Source organism: Danio rerio, chromosome 2 (assembly GCF_052040795.2).
Source record: "Danio rerio strain M-AB ecotype USA chromosome 2, GRCz13ab, whole genome shotgun sequence".
NCBI lineage: Eukaryota > Metazoa > Chordata > Actinopteri > Cypriniformes > Danionidae > Danio > Danio rerio.
In genome coordinates, this window is record NC_141022.1 from 36,187,374 (window position 1) to 36,213,582 (window position 26,209).

The following is a 26,209-nucleotide window of genomic DNA, read 5'->3' on the forward strand; positions in this document are numbered from 1 at the left end:
CACAAGCTGCTTAGGTTAGCTTATAGGTCTGGTCATAACCATAGATTGTCTAAAGATGTACAGCATATTTCCGCTGTTTCCCACAAATATTCCAGGCTTCTATCTCCCTTTGGTCAACAGTGAGTACGTTTACATGGACACCAACTATCCGATTTTATTATAAGACAACACACCAATTAAGAGTCTTCCATGTAAATAGCAATTTTTAATTAATTTAATCTGACAAAAGTCCTAATCGAACTAAACAGAAATCGAATTAAGACATGTGGAGTATGCCGATTATAGTCACATTATTGAAGGGCAGTACAAACATGTAAACACCTTATTAAAACTATTCCCGTCATGTAGGAATTTTGCAACAAGTAACTCACAAGGCAACAATAACTCAAATAACCACTCGTTACAACCGAGGTATGCAGAAAAGCATACTGCATCACACATAACATGTCCAACCTTAAGGCAGATGGGCTACAGCAGCAGAAGACCACACCGGGTGCCACTCCTGTCAGCTAAGAACAGAAAACTGAGGCTACAATTCGCACAGGCTAACTAAAATTGGAAAATAGAAGATTGGAAAAACATTGCCTGGTCTGATGAGTCTCGATGTCTGCTGCGACATTCGGATCATAGTGTCAGAATTTGGCGTCCACAACATGAAAGCATGGATCTATCCTGCCTTGTATCAATGCTTCAAGCTGGTGGTGGGGGTGTAATGGTGTGGAGGATGTTTTCATGGCACACTTTAGGCCCATTAGTACCAATTGAGCCTTGTCAACGCAACAGCCTACCTTAGTATTGTTGCCGATCATGTCCATCAATATACCCATCTTCTAATGGCTACTTACAGCAGGATTACGCACCATTTCATAAAGTGCAAATCATCTCAAACTGATTTCTTGAATATGACAATGAGTTCACCATGCTCAAATGGCCTCCACAGTCACCTGATCTCTCAATCCAATAGAGCACCTTTGGGAACGGGAGATTCGCATCATGGATGTGCAGCTGACAAATCTGCAGCAACTGTGTGATGCATTCATGTCAATATCGACCAACATCTCAAATATATTTCCAGTACCTTGTTGAATCTATGCCACGAAGGATGAAGGCAGTTCTGAACGCAAAAGGGGGTCCAACCTTGTACTAGTAAGGTGTGTAACCCCCGCCGGTCCTACACCACCCAATCCGCTCCGAGCTAGGATCGAACCGGCAATCTTCACATGCGAGACGATTGCTCTAACAAGGAGGCTAAAGACAGTGGCCTCTAGTACTAGAGCAGCTTTAGAGGTCAGAGGAGTTTTTACCTGCACAGCACTTACTAGCTGGCCTTCGTTACACGTGCACCTAATAAAGTGGCAGGTGAGTGTGTAATATAACAATATTTGTACTGTTTTAGTGTATAAAAAGTCTAAATAGGGACCATGGCAGTAAATTAGCCATTGGCTAGAAGTTTATATGTGGACTATTGGCTGCTTTCAACTATAGCAATGTTATACTGCATCTGTTGAACAAACCTACTAACTAAAATATAGTATTTTTCTATTTAGGGGTTTAAATGAAGATGCTTTTGAACAACAAACCAACAAAAAGAACAAAATACATATACTGCACAGTTATAACAAAAGGTCAGGATATAGAAATGCGTCGTTCAACCCAGAAGCTGGAACTGCTTGGACAACAGACTGGTCACTCAGTACAGCAACAAATGCCTCCATTGAGTTACAAAGCTTCTTTGTATTCATATTGTGATGTTGCTTAGTATTTTCAACTCAAGTTCCTTCTTCTCAGCTGGCTTTGTCTTCCCATTTACAGACTTCATCTTATATCCAATGCTATAGAAGATCTTTCCAGCAATGCAGTCCCGTCACTATCCTCATGTGTGTTATAGAGAGATATTTCACTTCCAGGCAGGTAAAATTGGCCTTTGTCAGTCTTGACAGTTTGCCAGTTTGTGATCAGGAGGGCTTCAAATTGGTCAGGTGAAGGTTCTCATGGTGTCTCCGACTGTCACATCTGACATTTCAGAGCGAGTCACTGGCATTTGTCTCTCTGGAAAGCCGTCTGTGGCACTTCATGTATCATTTCCAGCCACCAAAGGGGGAAGAGAGAAACAGAAGAGTTTATTTATCTGTTTAGACAGAAGAATATCGCATATTGAAGTACATCATAAATGAACAGCTTTTTTTCCTCTGATTGCTCAAAAAGGGTTGGCGTTAATGAGTGTATGTTCTCTTAAAAATGGGTTTAAAGGGTAACTTAAAGTATTAAATGAGAGTGTTATTCGATTATTTAATTATAAATATGCGAAATTTCTGCAGGGGTGGCGCGGTGGCACAGTGAGTAGCACCGTCGCCTCAAAGCAAGAAGGTTGGTGGTTTGAGCCTCGACAGGGTCAGTTGGCATTTCTGTGTAGAGTTTGCTTGTTCTCCCTGTGTTCGCGTGAGTTTCCTCCGAGTGCTCCAGTTTCCCCCACAAGTCCAAAAACATGCGCTATAGGTGAATGGGTTAAGCTAAATTGTCTGTAGTGTATGTGTGTGAATGAGAGTGTGTATGGGTGTTTCCCAGTGATAGGTTGCAGCTGAAAGGGGATCCACTGCGTAAAACATATGTTGGATAAGTTGGCGGTTCATTCCACTGTGGCTACCCTGATTATTAAAAGGACTAAGCCTAAAATAAAATAAACGAGTGAATGAAATCCCTGCACACATCAGACCACCAGCTGAGATGACGAAGTCTGCAGAAACATACCCCCCACCCCCACCACCCCCCCAAAAAAAACATCCTTAAAACAGCACATATGTCTTCAGTGGTTCAGTATTATGGATATTAGTATTATCAAATATGAGAATACGTTTTAGTACACAAAAGAAAAATAACTTTATTCCAAAAAATGTTCTCCTCAGTGTCAGTATAGGGCGCATGTTCACAAGAACAACTTTGACAAATGAGATATTATAGGAGATTTTGAGTTTTTATTTTGCTTTATGTGCGCACAGATTCTCATAAGCTTAATATTTTTCGGATTGAACCACTGAAGAAATGGTCTTTGAGAATTTTTTGAGAGTTTTTATGGCCCTTGGGTTGACTAATCATGTAATATGCAACTATTTTTGTTCAATGTTTATGTTAAATATGAGTTGTCCATTTCAAATAGTTTAAACATTTAATGGAAATGTCATAAATATAAAAAAAAGCTATTTATTTTATTTATTATTTATTCTTTTATTATAATTAGAAATTCTGTTAACACAAAATTATTTATTATTAATTGTCAAAATAAATTAAGAAAATATATGTAACAGTGACTGAAGTGTAATCATAAAAAAGTAATCTTTCCAAACAATAAATTGTGCACAAAATGCACAGATGCGATATTCTTTCACTGTATTGATAGTCTCAGTCTTATCTTATCCTAATTAATACATTTATATAAATTATTTTCATTCTGTTGTTGCATCATGTTTGCTGTGAGGTGCTTTTTGCATTCCGCTGTAGGACATTAGTTCCAGTAGAGGGCAGCATTTCTCCGTAATTCACCTGCTGTGCTTTTAACAAAGACGCCAAGTCTCTCTTCGCCTTCGGCTTTGTTGTTTCATTCGACATAGCTTTAAGTTCTTTGTATTAAGTTATACTTGTATTTAGCTCAAGTTTTACCTACTATCACGTGAAGCACGTTTAGGCTATGGAAAATAATTTAGCACAAGATGTAAACTGAGCTAATGTTATTGCTCACAACTCATATGTCGCTCTGATCAAAAATAAAAACATCCAGCCTGAGGTTAACAGGAGAAGTCGACCTTTTGGCTTTTTGAAAATATATATTTCTTTTAAGCAGCAGGCATGTGCAATTGACAGCACACTGCATAATTAAAACGACTGTGAAAAGTCCTGAAATTGCCCTGAGAGTTAATGAAGTCGCACAGTGTGATGAGGGAAGATTGTGGTGGAAAGGGGTCAGCAGGCCTCTTCAGGCCTCTCGTCCATGGAAAATGGCTGCTGTCAGCCGTCGAACATTATGGGAATCTGAATGCCCACACAGTACACTCGAGCCGAGATTAATGACTTCAAATAGTGGCGTTTGGCAGAAGAGTTTCGTTTGCACTCTCAAAGGGACAAAAAACGTTGAGGAGGATGAAAAGTAAGTTACTGCTTATGGAATTCTTATAATTTGAGAGGGAGTTTTTACATTGAAAAATCATAACATAATAAGAGATCTATTCCACCAACACTTTTGAAATTATTCTTTGGGATATTGAACCATAAACTATTATCACTAAGCATTTTTTTTTGCCAATTTATCTTAAATATGCCAATCATACAATCAAAACCTAGGGCAGAACCCATCTTTATAATCCTTCACTATGGTACCTTTTTTACTACTTGATCTTGCCATATTCCGATACACCAATGCAGTCTAGCTATTCAACTTCAACTCAACATGCAATGAGTTAGGACTGCTTAAAAAATTGCTCTATTTAGTACGAAAGTGAGCACAGTCCCTTTTCTATTATACTTATAAAAATAAACAAAACCTTGCTATGTAATGTGTTAGGTTGGACCAAAATGGGACTTGTCAAAGCAGTATATACATATTGGTTTGTTGATTTTGATTCCTTATAATGTCAGTGTTGTCAGCTGAGTCCAGTCTTTCTCAAGATGTGGCTAACCATTTATTTTTGTCATTAAGAGACCTTCAGCTTTTTAAATGAAATAATCACCTTGACCTTTTAACACTAGCAGATACTTTTTAAAAAAAAATATTTCATTCTTTACAAAAACAACAAAAGCAGACAGTCATATTCTCTTTTATACTCTATCCCTTTATACTCTATCCCTCTATCCCTAACATTTTGTTCTTTTGTTACTTTGATTAATTCCAATTCCCTTAATTCTACAATATTTCCATGGGAAAGGATTAAGTGTAAATGTATAGTAAGGGTCAGTTGCATATATCCGCATCAGTTGCATCACTAGGATGAGCATCAGTTGCGTCACTTCACTATCTTCTGCAGTGGCTTTATGGGATGGTAAATTGTGTTTGTGCATTTCAGAATTTCATCATTAGAGGTACAGTAGGCCATCAATATTCTTTTTGCCTAGTCTTCTTCGAGTTTTTTTTTTTGACTATTTTTCTTCACATGCCATTTTTCACTTATAATGCACAGTAACAAAGGCAGTTTTGGATGCAGCCAGTCTTTTATGCAGGCCATCTATGTACTTAAAGTGTTAGTTCAATAATAAAAAAATGATGTTATTAATTACTCACCCTTATGTTTCAAACACTTGATACCTTTGTTCATCCTCAGAATACAAGTTAAGATATTTTAGGTGAAATCAGAGAGCTCCCTCATCCTCCATAGACAACTAGGGTACCGACTTGTTTGAGAAAGTTACCAAAAATATCTTCAAAACAGACCATGCTTTCAGGGGTTTAATTAGCAAGCTCCGGGAATACTTCTGTGTACACAAAACAAAAATAAATATATTCAACACCTTGTTTTCCTTAGTGTCAGAATATTGTCACAGGTGCACTGGTGCAGTAATGTACCTTCCGGATGCCCACACTCAAACTGTTGTTTGAAACAAACAAGTGCGTGTCTGAGGTAAAATCATCAAACCATATTTAATACACACCCTGAGAAGAAACGGTTGAATAACATGGTTATTTTTATTTTAATTTTGCACAAAAGAGTCACGTAGCATGAAAATATTTTAACTGAGCTACTAGAGAACTCTTTTGAGGATGTTTTTGATTCCTTTTAAGACTCTGAGTAAGTTGGAACCTTGCTGTCTATGGAGGATGAGGGAGCTCTCAGGTTTCTTTGTTTGTGTTCAGTAGACAAACAAAGGTTGCAGAGTGTTGGAAACGATATAAGGGTGAGTAATTAATAACATAATTTTCATTTTTGGGTAAACTAACAGTTATACACACTCTACACTCTATACACAGCATACATAAATATATGCAATTGAAGACAAAATTCTTAGCCTTCCTGAAATTTTAGCCGACTGTATATTTTTTCCTTAATTTTTGTTTAACAAAAATATATTTTTTCTAAACATAATTTTTTAATAACTAATTTCATATTAACTGATTTCTTTTATGTTTGCCATGAAGACAGTACATAATATTTTACTAGATATTTTTCAAGTAACTAGTATTCAGCTTAAAGTGACATTTAATGGCTTAACTAGGTTAATAAGGTTAATTAGGCAGGTTGAGGTAATTAGGCAAATCATTTTATTACGATGGTTTGTTCTGTAGACAATCAAAAAATATGAAGGGGGGCTAATAATATTGACCTTAAAACTCAAAACTGCTTTTATTCTTGCCGAAATAAAACAAATAAGGCTTTTTCTATAAGAAAAAATATTATAGGAAATACTGTGATTTTGTTTTGCTCTCTTAAACATCCTTTGAAAAAAATCACAGGAGGGCTAATAATTTTGACTTCAACTGTAGACACAAATGCACAACCATGACCTGCTTGTTTTTGGTGTATTGTCCAGTCCTGAACAACAGATGGCAGAATCAGCCAAAGCAGCAGTAGCGCTATAGCCTGAGGTCCATTAGCAAAACAGACTAGTAAATCACTGAGAAAGCTCTAATTTTATGTCTAACAAAACCCCTTAGAATGCACTTTGGTTAATACACAAAAACGAAAACCCTGTAGCTTAAATGTTACTTCTCTGATTCTTATTCATTTACCGTCATTCAGTCAGGGATATCTTTTCATTTAGCTGTTTGCAAAAATAGAGATAAAGCTCAAAATATCACATTAAACAGAAAGATTTATATAATATGTACTGATGTTTGAGATTTCTTCGCAATGATATCATGCTAGAATTGTTTGGTAATAGCATCTACTTTATGCTCTCAGCAATATATTTTATTTTGTTCCCTCTTGTTATTTATTTCATGTTTTGAAGCATAACCTAGAATTAAAAGATAACCGGAAGCATTGGCATTTACAGTCAATAGCCATCAATCACAGAGGGGGATGTCTGTGAATTTTCTAAATCTGTTTTGGGATTTTGTGACTGCCACCCTCCTTTACTTTGAGTATAATGTCAAATCGTACATCTGTTTTTACATGCATTGCCCTTTGGATAACTGAGATAGACTGCTTAAGAGATCTACTGCCATATACAATCGCCATGCACTCAGTTATGTTCATGCTCCGTTTCTGAAGAGCAATATCTGATATGATATTGTTGCCCTTATCCAAGGGGAAATGGGGAAATTTGTCATGACTGCAAGTTATTAGATAGCTCAAGAAGATGTTTTTAAGATTATAGGAGTAAAATGATCAAAAATGCCCCCTAACAATTGATTTGATACAAATAAAAAGTATTTGTTTATACTGAAAATGTTAAGGAAATCAATAGACCTGTGGGTAAATATGTAATTATAAAAATAGTAACATTGACATAGGGATGAACGTGCCTTTAAAACGGTCTTGTTCTTAATCTTGTCAGTGTGGTCAACTGTGGTAGTATCTTTTAATTAGACAATCATTTTTCTGCTTTTTTTATGTTACACCTTCTTGCTCTGTCATATTATGTGCCTATTGCGGTTACTGTTTTTTATGCCCATTATGTTTGTCTATTTTTTATCTGTAAGCACTTTGTTCAGCCTTGTGGGATGTGCTTTGAACTTGAATTCTATTTAAATGTACTTATTCTCTTGGGGTATTGTTATTATTCTGTGGAGTTCAAAAGTAAATCAGTTTAGTTTATTCCAGAATTTTAAAAACAATAACCTTTATTTATTTCTCAACAGTAAGAAAAATGTTCTTTGTTAAAATATAATTTAAAGACATTTTCTTTATATCAGTTTGATTGTATATTCATCCAAAATATCAATGCTTCAAAACAATCTACAAAATGAGAATAAGTGATTTAATGCTTTTCAAAATGTCTTGTTTACTTTCAGACCTAAAGATTCAAAAGTTGTCACTGCATGGTACCTTTTTAAAAAGTACACATTTGCATATTATTTGTAACTCACTATTGGTACATTAAAGATACATATTAGCGGGGTTTTTACATGTTTTTTTTATTTTTATTTTTTACATGTATCAAAATAAACTACAAAACACAGCAGCCACAGGAAGCATAAAAAAAAAAATGTATATATAATGTGTATTTTGAAATTACTACAAAATAAAGGAATGTGACATTTATTCCCAAACCTTCTATCAATAGTCATATTTGGTCAATCAAAACTGACTTTCTCTTTCATTTTAGCATAAAGGTTGTATGAATTCCATGCAGAAAGTCTTGTGTTAAAGATGATCTCCTTAATCACTGCAAAACCTCGTGTAATGCAGATAATGAGTTGGAATATAGAAATATCCTATTTTTCTTCATTGTGTTTCCATCCATTGGGTGGCCAGTGAAACTACAACAATCTCTTAACCTCTTCATATATCACTTTTTAAAATATAAGAGTTATTTTATTTTTTGTTCAATAAATGTAGTTTTTTAAATTGAAATCTGCAATACTTAACGTAAAAACACAATTTCTGAAAACTACTTAAATCGTTTCCATAAATCTTTTTTTTTTTTTTTTTGCAGTACTCTTCAATGGATATTGAACATAAAACATGATATCTCTAAAAATGTAGCTTTCTCTTTTTGCAAATAAACTCTGCATATACAGCCAATCCTGCTGCTGCTCTGTAATGGGAGTCTGGAGTCTGTATAGACTGGAGTGTTATTAAATATTTGTGTCTCATATACTGTATTGTGCCACTTTGACACTGCATCTGCAGATCATCTACTGGCATTTGAAACAGCCAATGAAGTATTGTAGGAATCGCCACTGTAGGACTTATTTTGTTGTTATTTCTTCACATGTACATCAGCAACCCATCTAAAACTACTATTATTTGTACAGTATACTCATTCTCCCAATTTTTTTTTTAGTTCTTCTTTAACTGGAAGAATCTCATTATACCCACTTAGTGAACACCAGTACACAGTCTTTAGCTGTTTTTTTTTTATTTCTCAAGTTCCTCTGCATTTCCACCTGCAGCACTGAGACTGAGAATGATTATGTGCTGAGGGCTCCATACACTGTTCTTAAGGACTAATATTTTATTCCATCTCATTTCATAAACAAAGATGCTGATGCATTGTACCTATGCCATTTTGTCTGTTGTTTTCTTTATGTGTGTTGCATAATTTCCATCCACACTACAAGCATTCACCACATTCTAAATCAATTTTCTCTTCTGTTCTCAAGCTTAGGCAAATAACTGAGAAAGCATCGATCAGAGGCCACATTTGTCATCATGTAGACTTACAAAGTATTTTAAAAATACAAAATACAAGACTCTAAAGTGTTTTGATACAAAATATTAAGCCTTTTTTTAAATAAAATTTATCAAATGGAAAATACTATATTGTATTTGGATTCGTATTTGAAATACATGTATCAAAAATACTGCCCATTCATGCATATTAGTAGCTACCTAACAAGTACAGATGTGTACATTTAGGAAAGGTACAACCCCTGAGACAGCTTTTTGCTCCTTTATTTCTTAGAGTGCTGACATGAAGGTGACTATGAACTGTCAATTTATTGAATTTTTGGTTGAGCTACCCCTTTAACAATTCATCCATCCCCTGAAAGCTCAGCTGAGATGTTTTGGAATTGAAGGTACTTCCAGTCCAGTCAATTCTAAAGCCTTGTTGCCCACGCTTGGGTTATGACCCATTCTTCCTGAAGCTGGTTGTGTCAACAGTGTTGTATTTTATGTGAAGTCTCGGGTTTAGAGGTTAACCATAAGCCGATGTCTCTGTCTGCTCCTTCCTCTTCCATCCGCTGTATTTGTGTCATCTTTTGTTTTGCAGCTTTGGATGTCTGGTGTCAGGAAACAGACACATCACATCAACCCATGTTTGTCCTTCCGTCTCCTTCACTCCCCCGCTTTTTTGGCACAGCGACCCGCGGTGCTTACTGTAAGCCTGCAGGGGCCATTCCGGCCCGCTGGCCTTTTCCTCCACACCTGTTTCAGAGGAGACATGTTGTGTTAGAGCTTCAAGTCCCTTCCACTAATGAGCAAAGCGTCCCACTGAAAGGAACATTGAGCGTCTGCCCCCCTCCCACTCGGGATGAAAGTGCGAGAGAGACATGACCAAAGTCGTCTCCGCTTTGACAAACATGAAAAGCTTCCCCGGCGTGTAACTTGAGGAATTGGACACTCAGAGAAGAGGGAAGGGCTTTCAGTCGGACTAGGCTTGCAACCGACCTCTCCAACCCCCCTTGCAAGTTTCCACTTATGAGAAAGAGGACAAATGAAGAAGAAAGAGGGAAGCAAGAGAAAGGGGCCCTCAGCGTGCGAACAGCACCTCTCGGGTTGCTCGAGATTGTTCAAAGTGACTGCGCTTCACAGAGCCCCTTCAAGAGAACATCTCCGGCTCTTCACAGCCATCGCATCTGACAAGCAGCGGGCTCCTGTTAAAAGCACTGTCGAATTAGATCTACAAAACAAACCCATGCTACACTAGAGGTGGACTTGGTTCGAGAGCACGCGTGTGCCTCAACGGCGCATAGTTTGAACGATTGAAAGTGTAAAAGTGCGACGACACTGGTCCCCGAGCACGCGTGGGGTGTGTTTAATTTGACTGATATAGGGCGCCGCAGACGGAAGTATGTCTAATGAAGGGGAGAGATGTACTCTTGTGTGACAGCCCTCCAGAAGCAAGGGCTCACAAAAAGCTCTACAGAGGCACAGAAACAAAGCAGCGAGCTTTTGATTCTGCTGTACAGCTGACACTTCAGCTTCTCTTGTTCTCCTAGCCAAAAGTCCCTTTGTTAAACATTCGGTGTTATAGGATTTTGAAAAGGTAAGAAATATAGAGTGGCCCTGAAAACTATACTTTACTGACATTTTCAAATGTATATGCATATTGTCATGTGTAACAATATGCAGAGGTAATTATTTGAAAGAAATATAGAGCACTGAATTGTGAAACTTTGTAGATACACAGCCCAAAATTCCGGCAAATGTATTTGAATCCTTGATTTTAGCTAATTGTTTTCTATATTCACAGGTCACATATCAAATGTATAATGTATATAAACTTACTAACCACTTTATTAGATGCACCTTACTAGTACCGTTTTGGATCCTCTTTTGCCTTCAGAACTGCCTTAATCCTTTGTGGCATAGATTTAACAAGGTACTTGAAATATTCCTCAGAGATTTCGGTCCATATTGACAAGATAGCATTACATAGTTCCTGCAGATTTGTCAGCTGCACATCCATGATGTGAATTTTCTGTTCCACCACATCCCAACTGTGCTCTATTGGATAGGGTCTGGTGACTGTGGAGGCCATTTGAGTACAGTGAACTCAATGGGCCCAAGATGTGCCAAGACCCCCCCCCCCCCACCACCACCCACCCACCCACACACACACACACACACACACACACACACACACACACACACACACACACACACACCACCACCACCAGCATGATCCATTGATACCAGCAGGAGGGATCCATACTTTCATGGTTGTTGATGCCAAATTCTGACCCTACCATTCGAATGTCGCAGCAGAAATCTAAACTCATCAGACCAGGCAACGTTTTTAAATTTTTTATTGTCCAATTTTAGTTAGCCTCATTCAACATGTTATGCATTCAGAGATGCTCTTCTGCATACCTCGGTTGTAACGAGAGGTTATTTGAGTTACTGTTCCTTTCCATATGCTGGAATCAGCCCACAGAACTGCTTCTCAATAGATTCTTTTTCGGACCATTCTCTGTAAACCCTAGAAAAGGTTGTGTGTGAAAATCCCAGTAGATCTGCAGTTTATAAAAGAACTTAGACCAGCCCGTCTGGCACCAACAACCATGCCACATTCAAAGTCACTTAAATCACATTTCTTCCCCATTTTAAAACTCAGTTTGAACTGCAGCAGATTTTCTTGACCATGTCAACATGCCTAAATGCATTGTGTTGCTGCCATGTGATTGGCTTAATAGAAATTTGCATTAAAGGAGCAGTTAGACAGGTGTACCTAATAAAGTGGCCAGTAAATGTAAATTTACAGGTCTTGTATTTAAAAGAGTATATATAAAAACTGCTCATTAATTCAAATATGGAATGCACACGAAAGCAAGTATTGACCATGTATTCATGCATGTAGATGTAGTCAACATAATCTGTTTATATCAAGCATCAGAATTTATTTTGAAAGGTGATTTACATGAGGTAATGTGTAATGGTTGTTGGAGGTGAATATCCAGCCTGGTTTGATTTGATAAAGGCAACAGTAACTCAGATCAACCTCTCGTTCCAACAAAGGTCTGCAAAAGAGCATCTCTGAACATGTTATACCTTGAAGCAGATGAACTACAGCAGCAGAAGAAGATCACACAGATGCTACTTCTGTCAGCTAAAACCAGAAAAACTAAGGCTAAGATTTGCACTGACTCCTTAATATTAGACAGTAAAGTTTGGAGAAAGGTTGCTTAATCCAAAAAGTCTCATATTCTGCAGCAGAATTCAAACAGTAGAGTAGAGAATTTTGGTGTTAACTACTTGAATGCATGAAACCATCTCGCCTTGGATCAACAGTTCAAGCTGCTAATGGTGAAATGGTAAGAGGGATATTTTCTTGGCACACCTTGAACCACAATTGAGCATTGTTTAAACACAACAGAATTCTTGAGAATTGTTGCTGAATGTGCATTTCATGCTTAGATCATCTCAAATTGTTTTCTTGAACATGACAATGAATTCAGTATACTCATACGGGCTTCATAATCAACATATCTCAGCCCAATAGATCAATTTTAGGTTACAATTGAACTGAGGATTTGCATCATGGATGTGCAGTACAAAAATCAGCAGCAACTGCATGATGTCAATATGAGCCAATATCTCCAAGTAGGGTACTGCTCTAAGGGCAGAAGGAGGTCCAACTTGGTATAATAGGTGTAGATAAGAAAATTCTCCATATTTGCATCAGAATTTGGTCTCCTCTTTTGTTTGTGATTACAAGAGACCCTTCAATATTGCATTCGTTTGAGTGGGCACCTTATCCTACTATTACAGATCTGTTCTAAGCAGTGGTCCAAGTCTGTCCTCTGCAGTGTCAGAACAAAACATTGACATTTTGTTCAATGAACTATGTTCTAATCATGTTTTGTACTGCTTTCATCTTTTAATCAGTAATTAGTTTATTAATCTGTTATTTTCAACAAGGGGGTTCACAGCATAGCCATCGCATTGAAAATGCGTATATCCAGAAAAAAGCATAGAATGAAAAATGAATTTTAAATGCATACATTTATTTCAATTATAAAGATTGATTAAAAAAATTTCTGCCTCCATCTCAAAACAGGTTTTTATTATATTCGCGCAAAAACCCCTCGTGTAAATAACAGAGGATCCTGGGGAGCAACAGCCTTGACATCATTATAATAATCTTCTTTGTGTGCTTAAGAGGGTGGGACTGTGTTTAGCTTTGGTCCCATTAGTAAAAATCTTATGATTTATGCAGTTGCCGGTAGACTAATATCTTTAAAATTTTGCCTGGGACAACGATTCATCTTAAAGAATGATGAGAGGAGGTTGCTCTCTATGCAAAACGCATTAAGGCTAAATGAGGAGTCTATTACTCAAATCTGGCTGATAATCTGTTAGACCTCGCCAACTAAGCAGATTTAGATATGTCACCGTGATGATGAGCCCCACCTCTTCAGAACATCACCCCAGCCTGATGTTTAAAAAAAGAAACTTCTACAACCACCATTTCCCCTGGACACACATCACTTATCAGCATATCTGTTATGGTGGTGGAATTAAGCTGCTGTTCCCCTCCCGCACACCATGTGAGGGCTTCAGCGTGTGCGAGAAACACTCAGGAGACTCATGACAACAGCCGTGTTTGTGTGGGAAAAGCCTGTTTATCATTGGGTTAATTACCACGCAGGGGGTTTATTCCTCCACCACACACGTGACTAGTTGTTCACTGCACAGCAGAGATGATGGTGTTTCTCCTTGCTGATGTTTTGTCTAAGTCATATAAATGTTATTAATAACAATAAACCCTTCATGTTTTTACTAAGTATATAACCGACTGTACACAATTGGTCAACAGGATTCAGACCACTAGTGGAGATTATTTTATTTGAAATCTTTAATAATATATACTCATTTATTTGGCATAGTCTCTGTTTCAGAGGTCGCCACAGTGGAATGAACCATCAACTATTCCAGCATGTTTTACACAGTGGATCCCCTTCCAGCCACAACCCAGTACTGGCACACCCCCATACTCACACATTTATACACACACACACACACACACACACACACACTACAGACAGTTTAGTTTATTCATGAGGGAAACTAAAGGACCTGGAGAAAAACTACACGAAAACAGGGAGAACATGGAAACTCCACACATAAACACCAACTGTCTCCGCTGGGAGTCGAACCAGCAACCTTTTTGCTTTGAGGCGACAGTGCTAACCTCTGAGCCACCCTGCCACCCTAATTATATACACTCACCGGCCACTTTATTAGGTACACCTGTCCAACTGCTCCTTAACGCAAATTTCTAATCAGCCAATCACATGGCAGCAGCTCAATAGATTTAGGCATGTAGACATGGTCAAGATGATCTGTACATGAATTTCAGTTTTCAGAATTGTATGTTTTAGAATTTGGCCTGTTTTTCTTTTTATTAACTCCACAAGGACTCTTTACTTAACACAGAGGCGGATTTAATCAATACGCAAGGTAAGTATCCGCTTAGGGCCCCAGAAAATAAGAGGGCCCCCAAATAAATACCTACAATTATAAAATAATACCTATGAATTATATATACCATCATTTTCTATCATATTTTGTATGGTGAGGGTCTAAAAATGTTAATTTGAACATAAATATTACATCTGCGCAAATGTGTCGCGCACCCTCAATTATGGACAAGTCCAGCAGTCAAAGTAAAGATTTAGATTTACACATGAAGTAGTTCATGTGGTGTTTTTTGTTGTATTTGCTTAGTCTCTATTTCGAAGGTTGCCACAGTGGAATGAACCACCAACTATTCCAGCATATGTTTTACACAACAGATGTGTTGTGAATTTATTTTAAGAAAACAAATCATTTAAAAAGTTTTACAAGATGTTACAAGATGCTTTACGTGTTATTATTTTGCATCAAGATAAAATGTATGAATACAGTAAGAAAAAAAAAAATACAAATTTAAATAAAATATACAATAAACTACAAAAGGTGCATTTTAGAAATTGTGGGCCACATGGCTAGAATTGCTTAGGGCCCCCAAATCACTTAATTCACTCCTGACTTTACATTATGGGATATATATTTAGAAATATATATATATATATATATATATATATATATATATATATATATATATATATATATATATTTAACAACAATTTAGTATAGGGAGTAAATCTCACTATCAACTAGTGGCTTATTTACCTGCCGTTTATTAAGATATTGGCTGTTTATTATTACTTATATGAAAATATTTTGCTTTATTTTAAACAAGCTTAATTCAATACCTAAACCCAACTATCCCAATACCTACCTAGAAGAATACTGAGCTAAAAGTCACACCTAATAGTTAGATAACCGTGAGAACCTTAAAATAAAGTAGCCAAATATATTTTAAATAATACAGACATATATTTGAGATTTACCTGTAGTCACTGTTTAAACTAGTTATCAGCAACATAATTTTATGTCTATTTTAAAAAGGAATTAAAGTACATAAAAAAACAGTGTTTGTCGGTTAACCTTCGACGCAATAATTTAACCAACGTAATGACGCAAGAGGGCAATATTACGTCGATAGTGTTTGTATTCAAGAAATTTCGTCGAGTGCGGCCTTTAAGCTAACACCAAATTACAAATAAGTAAAAAAAATGGCTGTGTTGTATCATTGCGCAGTTGATCTTGTAGAAAAAGTATTTTATGGAAGACATTTTCTAAACGGACATTGAACTGCGTTTGGGACATGATGAGGTAACGTTAATCAGCAATTTCTTGGCATGAACTCAAATTTGTTGCAATTACACACAACCAATCACATCTTAATTATTAAAATGACAAAAGATACATGAACTTGGCTTTAGTTCTGCAAGAAAGCGGATTTTTGTCTGTACGATGATATTACTTTCGACTGCTGTCATACTTTCCCCTTGTTTGAATGGACAGTTTGACATTTCTCGCAAAATTAATTGTAACATGGGCAGAAGAACAACGCGTAATTAACCTATTTGGGCGGTTAGAAAATTCAGTTGGCTATAGAAATAATCAGACACACCTTAGGGCAGTTCACGAAAAAAAATCTTAGAAGTTTCATATTCAGTTGTTTGTGCTATTTGGCAACGTCTTAAAATGAATTGTATATGTTTTCTTTTAAAGAGGCGGTCATAATGGTTCTTTTGGACAACCAAGTTGATCAGAACTGGCACTGAGTCTCAGGTAAGTTAAGGGTTTGCTGATATGTCTCAGGTCTTGAATATCGAGGTCTGTATTCATTTTATTTATTCACCTAAAACATCTATGTGTCATTTTTGTTTGCATTATGCAGATAGTTCAGCAATAAATGAAAAGCTTTTAAATTGTTCAGGAAATCCAAGTTTTAAATGAAACTACAGTACATGGTGATTCATAAAATAAAAGACAATCAATACTGGCATTTTGAGAGTCAAACGAAAACAACAACAACTAGACAGTAAAGTTCGTCGAGACAAACTTTGAGGCTGGCTTGACAAAGCCTGTTGGTAATAGTTTATTTAGTTAGTAAGTAGAGCTGTAATTGTGAAAAAAAAAACTGGTTTCTAGACGATACGTAGAGATTTTATTAAGCAAAACAACCATTTTGTTCAATAAATTGTGTACCTTATTTACAATTACAATATTGGTTAAATGTTAATCCACAGCCTCAGCTATTGGTCCTGAGCTTATTCATGACTGCGTGGAAAATCTGGCGCATGAAGATTTATACTGTAGTTGGGAATCAGTTTACCAGTTTGAAATTGTGTACCTGACTTGAATAACAAATCACTAAGGATAATTCTTAATCATTTTGACTGTATATGTTTTTATTCTGGGACTCATACTGTTGAGCACTGCCTTTAATTTAATCCACAACATCATAAGACGGTTATATTAGTTTAGACTTAGCTCATGACGTCAGGTGACCAAAATTCAGTGTCTAGCCAGCAGACCGTCCAAGGACAACGTTATTTTCATGTCCAATAATGATGTAAAATTACGCTGATGTTTGGTTGATTTTAGGCTGTGTTGAAAAGTGACCAAAATCCAACGTCTGATAGATGTCATAGGGGTTACATCCACACAGTGTCAAGATGTAACATGATTAGACGTTGATATTTGGTTGATATTAGGTTGCTTTTAGATTGGACATTGACGTCGACCTGACATTGGGTTCTGAAGTCATCCCGATTTTCATGTTCTAAGAAAATCCAACGTCCCTAACACGTTGGGGTATGTTTGGGTGCCACGTTAATATGACATCATGTTGACGTCCTGTGTCTGCAGGGATGAAGCAACAAAGAACATGATTTCAGCAAAAAATCTTCTGTTCTTAAAGAAAATGTTTTTGGATGTCCTAAAGGAGAATATACATTATCTTTTTTGCAATGTTTTAATGTTTTACCTTTTAGAACATTTTACATATGAATAGTGTGTTCTGATACATGAAGTGCACAAACCACAACAAAAATACAAAGTGCATCTTTATTTGTAACAGTATTTGGCAATATGAGAAAGAATCTCACAGAAGCTGACTTTGAATTGTGCAGAACTTTTACAGTCAAGGTGCTTGGCTGGTGATGGAGGTAAAAAGCACAGCCTCTCAAACCTGGGCAAATCGGCGACCTGTACAAGGCAGATCTTGTTTTGAATGGTCGTTTGGTACTAATTAATGGACTGCGGACCCATTCCTGGCCTGAAGTTAAACATAAACGGCGTGAATTAAACATGGGCATTCTTCATCTTGGCACTACTTAAACTCTGGGAGACAAAACCCAATGGAACGACTGTGACCGCGGCTGCCATTGGGCGCTAAATGCATGCCGATGTGCACTTCACTTCACCCCACCCCCTGTGCATAAATTGCCACCTTCAGCGGCTGCCAATGGCATTAGCACCCAACAAGATCACCTCGGCTGACAATAGTTAATTTGCACTAATGACGCTTTATTCCTCCCATTACATTAAATCATTTCCCTCTACTGCTCACCCTTTCCATGTGCCAGTGTGATTCCCTCCTTCGCACAATGTCATTTAAATAATAGAAACATGATCTACAAAATATTACCGTCACATTAGGTGATCTGAACAGTATTTACCTGACCCCTGGCTGCGATGAAGTAATCGGCACATTAAAGTGATCATTTCATATCCTCAATCCATTTAGGGATGCTTTTTGGCTTCTGGAAAGGAGCAGTTTTCTAAACTTTTCCCAGAGTTTTTTTTCTTTCAGGAAAAGTTAAAGTTTTATTGCACACAAATTTCAAACTCTGTCAGAAAATAGACTACATCTTAGATTCGGTAATAGCATAAGACTGGTCAGCCCTGCAGCACTGGGTGTCTTTCATTTAACTGACACAACTCTGAAAGAATAGTTCTAAGTACTGCAGAGGAATGACATTTTCAGCACTGTTACATCACTTTTAATCGGATAGAGGGGTGTAATTGGTACCGCATAAGCATGAATATGTTTTAAGAATATTACAGTAGAGGAAAAGAGTGTATTCTAATATTGCTATAAGATAAAGTACACCCATTATCTTTTTAATGCTAATTTGTACCACTTGTCTTACTGGGAATTATCTCCTTGTACTACTTTCATCTTGTATTTAATGAAGTTTACTAAAAGGAGTTAGGCGATGAAACCTACCAGAAGGATTCACAGAGGGTTCTTATTGCTTTTATTCAGATGTAGTACCTGCGTTTCTTGCTTTGTTTTGCATTATTGTAGTTTACTGTTTTAGCTGATTGTTTAAATAAAATAGGGCCTGCTTAAAAGAAATGAAACGGGTAAAAAGTCTCTCTATAAAGCTCTTTGCCTTTGCTAATGTCTGTTGCTCATGTGGTTCTGACTCAACCTTATCTGTTTAAAGAATAGATCTGTTGAAATGATCACAAAAATGAAGCAATTATTGACAATTTAATGTGAAACGGTGCCTTTTTTAATTAGTATTTATGTATACATTGTCTTTTAGAGCCTGCGTAAATGAAAAGCGTTTCTTTGCAAAAATGGCAACCTGAGTAAGCAGGACTTAGCTCTGGTCAACAGTAAGGCTTCAATCTCATTAGCAGTTGATTAATGAAAGAGACTGTAACATCATATTAAACGTAGCAGCACATTCGCAAAGAGGCAATTTTACAATTGGTCTAGAGTTATGGGTGCATATGTGGAGGGATCAGTTTGAATAAGGCAATGCTCATTCGTTATCTTTAATTGTTCCTGAGGAAGCTTTTAGTCTGGGTGAAATATGATTCTATTAGAAAACGATGCTTTCCCATTTAGAGCAAACAGACATGAATTATCTCATTTGGACCCTTTTCAGGACCATGCTGTGTTATAGTGTGGGGGTTTAAGAGCCTTACAGTTTCATGCTTTCATTTGAGGACATGGAGGAAATGGAAGAGTTTGTTCCCCTGTGGTGGAAATGGAAAGGAAATCTGAAGGACACAAATTAAATCTTTATTTGTGACTTCTCTGAAAACCCATGCTGTGAAGCTATGTTTGAGATTCATACACTGTAAAAAAATGCATGGTTCCACACAATCGATTTGCCTTAGGACAACATGAAGAAATCAAGTTAACTTGTTAGTTTTTACAAATGTAAGTAAATTAAACATAAATCAATCAAGTTGTCCTCCCCAAAACCCCAAGAATTGTGTTGATGCAGCTCATTTTAAATAAGTAGGTTGAGCAAACAGCAAACACTAATTTTTAGGCATGTAGACAATGTTGTAAATTGATGTTTGTGAAATTACTTTTGAATATGTAAATATTTTCATGATTAGTATATATTTTTATTACACAATATTTATTGCACAATATATTGTTTGAGCATCAATTTCACAATATGTGTGCTGCCAATAGTCACATTGCAAGACATGTAATGCTGAGTTGAGATTGTTTGACCAGAAACCACATTTATTATCATTAATTGAATATATTATACGATGAACACTATGCAATGTTATTTTACGTTCCATTATTAATTTTCTATACCCGAATACTGTTAGACCCCCCCAGTAAGCCATAAAGCAATGTTTGTTTCATTTTGATATTTGCTCCATTGTGTTTAAACATCTCAATAAATCTAAATGATTGATTTTCTAAATAGAGCTATTTAAGTCGTCTGGTGAAATTGTATTTCTATCGCAAAATAAATCGCAGAGAAAAATATTGCAATGTCAAATTTTTCCAATATCATTCAACCCTAATTTTTGTTTACACAAACACACTCACCACAAGCCATTATAGACCATACAAATACAAAGACCCTTTTTGCCTTCTGAATTTTTGGAATGGATTTGACAAAGTACTTCATATTAATGCAGCATATTTTGAGACTCATCAGCCCAGTCAACATAAAATATTTTCAATTTTATATTGTCCAATTTAATTAGCCTGCGAAAACCGTTCCAATGTTCAACATGTTGTGTCTTTGTAGATGCTTTGTAGCAGAACTATAGGTATTTTTGCCCACAGAACTACTGGTCACTTGCTTTTTCTTTTTCAAACTATGCTATGTACACCCTAAAGATAGTTTAATCATTTGGTGTTATGCCGTTCTTTCATTTATTATGGTGTTTTCAGAGTCAGTGCTACAAACTCCAGTTTACTAGTATCATAGTTCTTTTAAGTTTAAATGTTCAAATTCTTTAAACAAAGTTTTAAATCCTTGTATATATTAGTCTATAAATATAATCACATATTATATAAATATGAATGTATACAGCTGTATAAAACATACAAAAATATAGTTTGAATGAATTCTATTAATTGTTTAAAACCTTCTCTAGACCTCTCCAGTACATGACCATTCTGCGTTTTCATGTTATTTTCTCATCCTCAAATCCTGTATTGGAGCTTTTTATTTTTATTTTTTATAGATCTCTGATATAATTGACTCTCCATATACAACCGTCAAACTGAAAAACACGATTCAGGAAACTGCTAAATTAATGATAAATCCATCATTTTTTCCAGAGTTGTCAGTCGGCCAGTGCTGAATGACACACTGAGCCTATTATTTTAACTGTCATATTTACATATCTGACAGTTGTCCATGTAGGAATTTGATATTAGCTGACCGTCTACACTTTGCTTCAATGCAACAGTTATAAATATCAAGCCATGCTGTGCTTGAGTTCTGATTTGACTTGATATTTTCAGTTGTTTCAGGTTCTGCACTTGCATACAAGTTTACTTTGTATGTCTCGAATGTACTTCACATATATATACACACACAATTATGTTCCCAGGTGCTATTAAAATTGCCCGACCGGTCATTGGCACTTACCTGCGAGTCAGGGTAGCCCTTATGTAAAATCCTTGTCACTTAATTCCATTTACCGATATATCAAATGATTTACCCTCGAATGGGACAGTGTTACAGTAACGATTAACCATTAACATTATCGCTTGTAAGACTCTTGACACCCAAGGAGTTAAGTAGCTTTTTGCATGGGTGACATGTGAGTGAAACATAATAAAGGTAATTTACTGCAAGGCAAATTCCATAGCTAAAGGGTTCCCATGTTAAATAGCTCAGTGACCTTTAGCGGCTGATTACATAAAGGAGGCACAATCAGATTAGAGCAGGGAGGGAAAGGTCAAGCGCATTCGCAGTGGTGGCCATTTCGGTCTACCTGGAGAGGCATCGTCTCAGAGCGCCGTCCGAAAAAGCAGCCGCCGGCTTGGGGCGAAGAGGTAGTTAGCCTTTGTGCCCCAAGAGCCGTTTACGTAAAGGCCAGCATCTGACATGCTCATGCGTCCCCTTGCTTTTATGTCCCGATGGATGGCACTGTACGTGAGAGCGTCTTCAACCTGAATGATCTGCAGAAGGAGCTTTGCTTCAGGATACAGAGTTTTGTTGGAGTGAAGTCATGTGAAAATCTGAATGTCAAGCATCTGAATTCAGACGAGTGATTTTTGGATGGTTTTTCATTTTTTTTATTGGGCTGTCATTCTCTTTGAGCCGATGCTGTCAGCTGCTAACATAGATCGCTGATATTGTTCAGCCTGTTCAGATATAAATTATGTTAGCACAAAAATCAATAAACTAATCGGCACAAATAAAGTTACCTTTATATAAGATGCACAAATCATTAATGCAATCAAGGAATATGGTTTTAAAATGGAATTTACTGCATTATGTGTAATGTCATGAAATTTGCCAAAGTTTAGACCTGCCTTAAAAATGCACATCTAATCAAATTGTCATGGGGACTACTGTATAGTGTCTGTGAATATTCAACTAAAAAAGCTATTGGAAAACAAGTTTTGTAAGTTTGTTTACAGTTTTTCTCCATTGGTTCGACTTAATTCTTGAAACAGAAATGACATTCTCAAAATTCTAAGATCATTTGGCAAAACAGTGTTACAGTTTAGCACAAAACTATAGCTCACTTGCAAAAGCTCATACCATTCCCAAAACAGTTCACTCATGTGTCAAAACTAAATTTCCTTCTCATTTAAACAGTCAGTGCCCCCAAAATGCTTCGTCCCTTTAGCATTGTGTAAGCACTGCAAGTCAAAATGTTTAGTTGTTTTGTCATTATGGAAAAGGAAATATTAAAACTAAAATATATAAATATATACTAAAATATCCCTCATGTCTACCTTACAGTCTTAGTCCTTTATTGACATGGTTAGTGTACTGTTTTTGTCCAGCTAACAGAATACATTTGTGTATAAAACTGAAAAAAATAAAAAAATAAAATAATAATAATAATAATAAGATTTTAGGGTTAGAGTAGCCTCCAAGGTTTGACATCACACATTGCACTCATACTGCCAAGGAAATGATTACTTCTTTTTTTATCGTAATGATCAACCACACACAAATTAGCTTGCATATATCAGAGCAAAAAGAATAGATAGCTTTAATAAATTGTAATCAAATGTTCCAAGGATTCACCTACTGTATGGTATTCATCATAGTATTATGGTCTTGAATAATTTTCACAATTGAACAGACAATTGTGCATGTGATGACATATACAATGAAATGATGCTGACACATTTTGGAGAGAACAACCATTGGACTGAGAATTAACAATCAGTTTAGATCAACAAGATCTATTCACTTGGAAATTGTGCTCAATGTAGGCTATCTGTACTAAATCGTTTGCAAAGATGTACTTAGACATATGCAATTTGATTAAATGAATGATAAGTTCAATTCTGTTGTGAACAATTGCCAAGTGGTTTGGAGGTTTGTCCATGCTGTTTAGAGAATGTCATTTCTGTTTCAAGAAATTAGCCAAACCAATGGAGAAAAACTGTAAATCATTGGCATGGTTTTGTGTACTAATATAACCAAATGAAGTTTGTCCAGAGTGGCCCCAATAATCTTTTACCATTTTGTTTTAACATACTTATCATAATCATGAATAATCAAGTGACTTTAGAAAAACTCAGTTAAAATAAATGTGTTTTTTGACAGAAATGTTATGCAGTAGAATTTCTTATTAGTAGGAATAATAACAACTAGTGTTGGGTCGATAGACGATGCCATCGCTAATGGCCGATAGACATCATGATGCTGAGCCGGCACCGCGTTCCTACACCCTGCTAACCCGCTCGCGAATAATACACACTTAGACCCCGTTTACACTAACACATCTTAGTTTTAAAATGGCATTTTAGAACGAAAACGATCCACATCCACAGTGGCGTTTCATATAGCATTTTTGAACAGCCCTCTGTCCACACTATACCGCTGAAAATGCACATCATGAGACCCAGTGGCGTAGCGCAAAATGCGGGAGCCCCCTGCACGGATTATTGCTCAGTTGCTTTCACGCTTGTACTTAGTTATTTTAGTGAAAACCTCAGATACTGTTGGTTGATTCCTGTTGGCAGTACACCTTTTTTTACCAACTAAGTTTGTCGATGCCATTATAATAACACCGGTCACTCTGCTTATTCATGCCAGAGTCCTGCAGAAGAAGTTATTGACAGGCGGTAATTTATGTGTAAATTATCTTTATATATTTATGATTTGGTTATGGGTAAAACAAAGACCATGCGGGGTCAGGTAGTTGAAATGGTAGGCCACAAATTATTAATTCGTTATGAATAATAAATTATTCATAAGTAATTAATTCACCAATGCCATCGTCCATCACAATGTTTCACATGAGAGATCATACGATGACAAATTGGTCGACATCACTCAACCATAATAATAATAATAATAATAATAATAATAATAATAATATTTTAGGAAGAAACAAAAATAATAAAGGGATAGAAATGGATCCCCCCAACAAACACAATTTTTTTTTTTTTTTGTGAAATTGCTTGACCAAAACCATAGTGCCTCTAATTCACATATACATTTTGGATAAGGCATAAAAAAAAAAATTGTTCGTCTTTTTGCTGAAGAAATGTAATTGACTACTAAGAAGAGAAAATGGTGACACAGTGGCTCAGTGGTTAGCACTGTCACCTCACAACAAGAAGGTCACTGGTTTCGAGTCCCAGCTGGGTCAGTTGGCGTTTCTGTGTGGAGTTTGCATGTTCTCCCCGCATTCGCATGGGTTTCCTCCGGGTGCTCTGGTTTCCCCCACAGTCCAAAGACATGCACTATAGGGGAATTGAATAAACTAAATTGGCCATAGTGGGTTGCAGCTGGCTGTGCATCCGCTGTGTAAAACATGCTGGATAAGTTAGTGGTTCAATCCTCTGTGGCAACCCCAGATGATTAAAGGGTCTAAGCTGAAGGAAAATAAATGAATGAATGTTGGATTAAGTGAGGAGAAAACAAGAAGCACTCAGTGAGATTTGAGCTTGGGTTATTTGCCATATTAATTCAAAAGAATAATATACATTTACAATAGGATTTTTCAGATTTTTACAAAACATTGATTATTTTTATTTATAGTAATTTTGCTAATCGCAAACATAGCTTAGTTGTACACGAATGGAGGAAGCAGACATTAATTTTTCAAATATAAATCGATCACCTGTAGTGAAATGTATAAGAACCATTGCATGCACTTATTTTAATTATCTAAATTGAACAAGCAGCAAATTACATTTTTGTTGATTTTGTTGAGTGTTGATCCAGCATGATCTCTGCTATTACTGTAATAATATTGTACTTTATGTTGCCATTAAATTATGGTCTAATTTCAAAAAGCTGTGACAGCATAATAACTTTGCTTCCCTGTCCAGATCTTTCCTGAAGTTGCGCTTAACCTTGCAAGAGGCACTTTGTCTTATTTGATCCAGCGTGCGTCCAATATATAGACAAGACCAATATGTGAAATGTACGCTTTGCAGTTCACCTCGCAAGGCCTTCCAAAAGTACAAGCCACCAATTTGTATAATAACCACACTGCGGGTTTCAGTCATGTAAAACACTAGGCCATTTGATTTTCCACAACGCCAACAAGTGCATATCACTCACATGAAGTGTAAAACAAACAACAAGAGCGTCTCTGTTTCAATAGGATAATGACATCAACTGCTGTACCGACGACAATACAGCACATCTAGTGCTCACAGAAAAGGGAAAACAGAAAACGCTGTGTGTTCACAAAAAAAGGAGCAGAGTTTCATAGATATGATAGAGTAATATTTTGCAGAGTGCAGTTACAGACCCAGTGGAGGGTCAGTGAATGGTAGAAAAATGGCAGCTTAGAAAGAGCAGCGTTATCAAGTGGCTTTTCTCCACTTGTTGACAGCAGAATGGATCTGGGTGGCCCTGTTATTGTTATTATAATCTCATAGCACAACCTCCATCGCACTAGTGAGTCTGGCAGGCTGGGGAGATGGCGAGTGATGAGACACTATTTGTGTGTGTGGCTGTGTGTATTTGAGCTAACTAGACTGTGTACGCGGCTTGTGTCTACTGTATATGTGTGTGTACGTGTGTGTGTGTGTGTGTGTGTGCAGGGCGGGAAGGCAGTTT

The 26,209-nt window shown here is 36.6% G+C and overlaps 1 protein-coding gene and 1 long non-coding RNA gene across 35 annotated transcripts in view; both read left to right on the forward strand.

Annotated features, from left to right (window-relative positions):
- Window positions 1-3,553: 3,553 nt before the first annotated feature.
- On the forward strand, window positions 3,554-13,169 carry LOC141378371 (uncharacterized). Its single transcript, XR_015478699.1, has 2 exons — window positions 3,554-4,138; window positions 9,862-13,169. It is a non-coding gene; the product is annotated as an uncharacterized LOC141378371 (long non-coding RNA).
- Window positions 13,170-14,658: 1,489 nt separating this feature from the next.
- Window positions 14,659-26,209, forward strand: part of rnf220a (ring finger protein 220a) — a 353,098-nt gene continuing 341,547 nt past the window's right edge. For 32 of the 34 annotated variants that reach the window (NM_001443298.1, NM_001443297.1, XM_087239649.1 and 29 more), the window contains exons 1-2: window positions 15,849-16,034; window positions 16,437-16,496. The gene's annotated coding sequence lies outside the window, so the exon portion shown is untranslated. Of the gene's footprint in view, window positions 14,775-15,848; window positions 16,035-16,436; window positions 16,497-26,209 lie in introns of those variants that run through there. The other 2 variants (NM_001443299.1, XM_087239653.1) reach the window with 1 other exon arrangement.